A 6,276-nucleotide genomic window follows, 5' to 3' on the forward strand; every position below is an offset into this window, starting at 1 on the left:
TAGCCGCGCCCGCGGCCCAAGCCCGCGCCCGCGGGGCCAAGGCCCGCGCCCTCGGGACAACCGCGGGTTCTTACTGCCCAAATACGGCAGTTTTGGAGCTGCAGCAACCCCGCGCCCGCGGGTACTGTAGCCCGCGCCCACGGCAGTTTTCCAGGGCCAACTTCAGAAGGCTGTAACTTCCGATCTAAGAATTGTATGAAGGCGTGCGACCTATAATTGGAAAGCTCTTCAAGTCTAGTTTCTAACCCAACTTGAATCACCCTAATCCAATCTGTAGATCTTGAGATATGACTAAAACAATGCACAAAGGTCCTATTTGATACTTTGCAATCCTTCGTTTTCCTTTGTTTCAAACTCAAATTCAATTCCGAAAAGTGCATATTGATCCTAGTGGGTGCTATTTTCAATTCTCATGCATATAGACCGCGACGTTCCTACAAAACAAGACAAAGAAACGGAGAAGCAAGAGAAATAGCCGAGAAATGAATAAAATGATAAGAAAGCCATTAAAAGCATGCATTTCTCTAAACAAACACAAAAACACGCAAATCGAGCATTATTCTCTAAAAACACGACATAAACGACTACAAAGGAGCATAGAAATATAAAGAAAACATAGCCTAAAGGTGCCATAAATGGCACGGATCACCTACGATGACCCATTTCTAATGGAGAGTAGTTGGGGACATGTAGAGATGAGCTTTTTAGGTTATGAAGCATATTCATTATGGGTATGAGTGAAGTGCGAATCATGCTTAGGTTCCATGAGATTCCAATGAGATTTAATGCTTTCATTATTTTATATTATGCTTGTGAGACTAACGCAAAGGTTTTTAAGTTGATTGGTTTTTAATAAGAGCCTACAATGGTTCCAAGTTGTAGGTTGATTTTGTTTTATTTTGGTTTGACTTTATTTTTATCTGGTTGACTTTTAAAGTTGAATTGTTTTGAATGTTTTTAAAGAGTCTTCCGGTGTGTGTTTTTGATAGTTGCTTTCGCTGTTTTCATGGTGGCGGTAATGTCTTAGATTTTCCTATTTTGAGTTTTAATAAGAGCAAAACAGGTATTTTGAAGGAAAGGAATTTCTAGAGTGTTACAATGGTGGTTTTGTATTTTTTTGTTTTTATTTTTTATTTTTTATTTTCATTTTTTTTTTGAAATTTTTTTTTCAAACCTATCACGCGGTTACACGTGTCTAGTAACTTCCTACATCAAGTTGGATTACCTGTTGGGGGTGATAAAAAAAGAAAAATACAATATAAAGTTGGGAGTGGAAGGGAATAACACTACTACAAAAATGGTCAAAGAAACCTATAATAAAGACCCGTTGATTAATTCAACGGCTCTCATTAATATAATATATCTGATATTAGAGATAACAGGTCTCTTATGTATCAAAAGGCCCACCAAAGATGGAGGGTAAAAAATAAGAGACATGTATTTGACTTAACGAGTCTCTTATATGTGTAAGGGACTACCACTTAGTGATTGATAACAAAACCCTATTTCTTTCACTTCATATACCCAATTTCAATTCCCATCTCACTATTCATCCTCCTTCACGCCGCTTTCCTTTACTCTTTCATTCTCCTGTCAATTTTTTTCTCCTGGAGCAAAAAATTAATGCTTCCATCTCCTCCTCAACGCCTCCTCTTTTGTTTCATCACCATCAATCAAAGCCAAAATAATCGCACCATACTTTGCTCTCCTCCTTCGAAACCGCAGCAGCGCCCAACCATGTAGACTTTCGAAGCTTTGTTTGGAATTTTACGAGTTTATAATTCTACGAGTTTCAATTGATTTTTCTGGTTTTTGTCTGGTTTTGAATTTTCTAGGTTTTTAGTTTGCTATTTAATAAATAATTTTCAATTGAGTACCTACAAGTTAAATGCGAGAAGTACCCACATTTATGATTTAATCTTAGTGGTACTATGTCAAGAATCTTAGCAATGTGGTTAATTAGCAAATCCATTCATTGATAATGGTAGTCTGCAATCGTATGATATGATTAATGTGCAATTCTTATAGATATAACCTCTATTTGTAATCACATGGTAACATTAAATAATGAATGAATTTGCTAATTAACCACATTGAACCTTTATTTGTAATCACATGGTAACATTAATTATGTGCTTTGATTATGCAGCTGTGGCTGATTTAGTAGCTCAGTAAATTGAGTAATTGAAAACAATTTCATATAGTTAATTTGCTCAACTTTTTTTTCTTCTAAGTTTCTTTGCTTAATTTGCTTTTGTTAATTAAGTATGTAATCTGTTTATTTTTCTTGTATTATTTTGTTTGATTAATTGATTTGCTGTAAATTGAAATATTGAAATGTTCGTTAATTTATTAAAATATAAAATTTGGGGATTTTCTATTATGATTGTTTTTTTTTTTTTAATTTTAGTTCCATTATTCATGAGTATTTTTTTTTTCAACTTGAACATGGTATTCTACAGATTTACTCATTTGTAAGGGAAGGGAATTCAAGCAATCCAATTTGCTCATCGAAGATCTGTCGACGTAAGCCTAGTTTTGTCTTTTATTTTTGTTTTTTATTTTTTTATATGGAATTCTCAATTATAACATTCATTATTTAAATTTTGTTTTTCTCAGATCTGCTTGATGTTGTTACAATCAAACAAAGAAGGTTGCAAATGAAGTACTCAAGTCTAATTAAAGTAATTGTAATTTTAAATTTCAATAAATTCAAACAATTTTTTTGTTGGGATTTTATGTTCATTGGTTTTTATTTTTTTCATCTCATCAATCTGAAGTGTAATTTGCATGTACAAATTAAGTTTTCAAACTACTAATACCAATTTATAATTTTGCTCCTCAATTCTGCCAATTTTTATAGAGCATAAAAACAAAATTAAATAAAATGCAAACCGAAAAAAAAAGAATTTTTTTTTTTTTTTTTTAAATATAAAGAACAGAGAGACCCGTTATTTAACCTGTTAGGTCAGCTTCATACAGTTAAACAAACCCTTTATATTAAACAACGGGTCTCTTTCTCTTCGAAACTATCATTCTCATCGCGTAAATAACAGACTGACAACGGGTCTCTTTGTCCACACAAATAGACCCCTCACGAGAAAGGGTCTCTTAAACAAAGAGACCCCTGAGATAGAGACCCGTCCAGAAGTGGTCTCACAAGCATATTTCTACGGGTCTCTTTTCCCTTTTTTGTAATAGTGTAAACTGAAGTTGGGATTAATATGGGCGCATGGAGCAAAGTTGGGATTAATGGTAGTAATTTTTTCCAACCAAAAAAAAATTTGTGAAGAACTAGACTTTTTTGTGAAAAATTATTCGTTTTTTTAAAAAGTATTTGTGAACAACTACTTCTGAGATGGCAAATGTTTAGCATTACTGTTAGTCTAAAATTATATCACCTAATTGAAAGTAATTCCTAAAACAACTAACTGAAATAGATAGGGAAGTAGGGCCGAATTCATAAGGAAATAATGTTCTTTTATTTCAAATAAAATATTATATCTAAATTATTAAGTAACTATTTTGGATAAAATTACCCACACCAAGATGGTGACATGTGTTACCTTATGAGAGGTCCAAGATGGACTAATCACCGTTCGACACGTGTCCCTTCAAGAATATGGGGAAAAAGGCAGCCTTTACGGCCCAAATCTCAAGAAAGCCGCAATACGGCGTAGCCCATTAGAAGTATGTCAGAGTTACCTAAGAACGAGCACATTTACCAATGACCCGTTAAATAGGGAGATTCCCCCCATTTTTTGGGGGAACGTTCATTTATTAACGCATATACACATCTCTAACATTAGAGAATTCACCTAATCTCGGAATTCGAGAAGATCTTACTTTTACCTTTCCGCACTTTTACTTTCTTTAACTAATACTAACTTGATCGTCAGAGGCGGAGCTCCTAACAACTAAAGTCTCTGTGTTTTGCAGGTAAAGACCGCATTGAACCAATCTTGGTGACATAAAACTCCCGAGGGACCTAAAAATAACCAAAACATTTGGCGCCGTTTGTGGGGAAAGTACTTTTAAGATGGTTCAAGAGTCTGTACCGCTGCTTGAACCCAACCGACCTAGAGCCAATGGGGAGGTCTATACAAACCAGGATACAGAAAACGACTGTGAAGTCAAAACCCATGTGGCCCCTGATGGGTGACTCATATCTAAGCGCATCCGTCCCAAAGATAGATTGGAACAGAGCAACAATGAAGCTGGTCCATGCACGTCTACTAGACCACATACATCCTGGGGACACCCAAACGGCAAGAGGTCAGGCTCCACTCACCCAAGACGAGGTCATGAAATTCATGACTAGTTTCAAGGGTGAAATCAAGGACCTAATCAACAAAAGGACGACTGGCTTTAGCAAGGGTCAGTAAGCCAAGAAGACTCCTCTAGATGAGAGGAGAAAGCCAGTCAGAGACAGGAAGCCTACTCCACACTCAATGGAGAAGGCCACACCTATCATTGATTGGTCTAAAATCCTTCTACCTTAGACTAGAAAAAGGAAGGTCATCCGAGCTATTCAGCCGGATGGCGGCAAGAAAACCTTCTCCGATACTTAATACATCATCTAGCTTAATAGGAGCTAACAGCTATCTAAGTCAGCCTCTACATCGAGCTTCCCATACAGCTTTAAAAACACTCCTGCAAGGAATTCCTAATCCTTGCATGAGAGCCATGCAGGCGGCAAGTCCATCTATGCGGGCCCTCAAATGATTGGGTCCGCCCCGTTTGTGCCTCAAATGATTGGGTCCCACCATTTATGTAGCCGACCCTTTTTGGAGGTCGGGTGATGAGTGACATTTATGTCACTCTTAAGGAGTAGTTTTAGAGTCATTCTCATTAGTAAAATTTCTAGTTCATTTTTTTATTTTGGCACATTTTAGTTCCTTTAATGATTTTATTAGTTTTAAGTTTATTTTGTTATTTTATTTTATTTTATTTACTTGTATAGTTTTATATTTTATTAGTTTTAGTTTTATTTCTCTTATTTCTATTTTACTTTATTTATTTTTATTTTATTTTATTTTATTTATCACGGTTTCACTCTCGGGGTTTTGTTTGTGTGTAGGTTCTTTTTCAAGGTTCAAACCGAGCTATTGAGGGTAAAAATACCCCGTATACGTGGACCAGTCCCGTATTGACACGTGGCCCAGTTATAGGGTGACACGTGTCACTATGGGAAGAGGCCACGCGTCCAAGAGCACTCAAAGGCTCAGGCCAATCTCGTAGCGACACGTGGCCCAGTTAAAGGGTGACATGTGTCGTTACAGGAAGATGTCATGTGTTTAGGGCATATATGACCCCTGAAATCAACACACAAAAGAGGCCTAATTACATCAGGGCCCATATCCCGAGAGATATCGTTGAAAACCGCAAAACGGCGCCCCCAAGCTACACGTGGCATTCTTTGATTGCGCAGCCAATCACGTCATGCAATTTTAGGGAACAAACCCTAGAAAGGGGCACGAGTTCCACCCCTATAAATACCCCAATCATTTATGATGGGAGGGGTGGATTAAGACATTACAACAAAAAGAACATTAATAGCTCCAACTTCTCTCTACTTTCTCTCTCTAGCCTTTTCCATTTCCGATCACTAACTTGATCGTCGGAGGCGAATATTCCGACAACCGGAATATTCGTTGTTTTGTAGGTCGGACCGTCTCGTTGCCAGGAGAGCGTGACCAGTATCCAAGGAAATCCAAAAAACACCCGAAACATTTGGCGCCGTCTGTGGGGGATACTCATACATTATGGCAATAAACGGTCAAATGCCTAATCCGGGCGAGGACGGACATATAGAGGATATAATCCCTACAATCCGTATCAGCGATCAGCTGATAGCCACATTTCAAGAAGCTGATGACCCTCCTGTTACCGCAGCCTCTCTAAAGGCCGCACTTAACAAACTCCGGAAGGAGTTTGAGAGCAGTAGAGCCTCTACCTCTAGGCAGCCGCCCAGGAGAGAGGAACAGAGGGCTCCAAAAAAAAGTGCACAGCAAAGCGACCCATGCAACGGATGCTGGAAACACTCCCTTTCGTAGGCCGACTGGAAGGTACCCAAGGGTACCACGGACAAATTTCTCTGATCCGTTAGCAAAAACACGGTCGGCTGTGGGGAGGGGTAGGCAGCCCCGAAGAGAGGAGCCTGAGCCGTCTAGACGATGGAAGGACGCTTACTCGGACACGGCCTCAACCCCAATTATGCCGGATGAATTTTCAAATCATTCTCTCCCAACATGCCAACACGTCCATCTCAAGCCG

At 38.3% G+C, this 6,276-nt stretch overlaps 1 long non-coding RNA gene across 1 annotated transcript; it reads left to right on the top strand.

The window, feature by feature from the left end:
• The first annotated feature begins 1,513 nt into the window (after positions 1 to 1,513).
• Positions 1,514 to 2,832, top strand: LOC145612959 (uncharacterized). The gene is made up of 3 exons (XR_014106846.1): positions 1,514 to 1,739; positions 2,463 to 2,526; positions 2,620 to 2,832. It is a non-coding gene; the product is annotated as an uncharacterized LOC145612959 (long non-coding RNA).
• The last annotated feature ends 3,444 nt before the right edge of the window (positions 2,833 to 6,276 follow it).

This window comes from Chenopodium album, chromosome 3 (genome assembly GCF_948465745.1).
Source record: "Chenopodium album chromosome 3, dcCheAlbu1.1, whole genome shotgun sequence".
Classification (NCBI taxonomy): Eukaryota; Viridiplantae; Streptophyta; class Magnoliopsida; order Caryophyllales; family Amaranthaceae; genus Chenopodium; species Chenopodium album.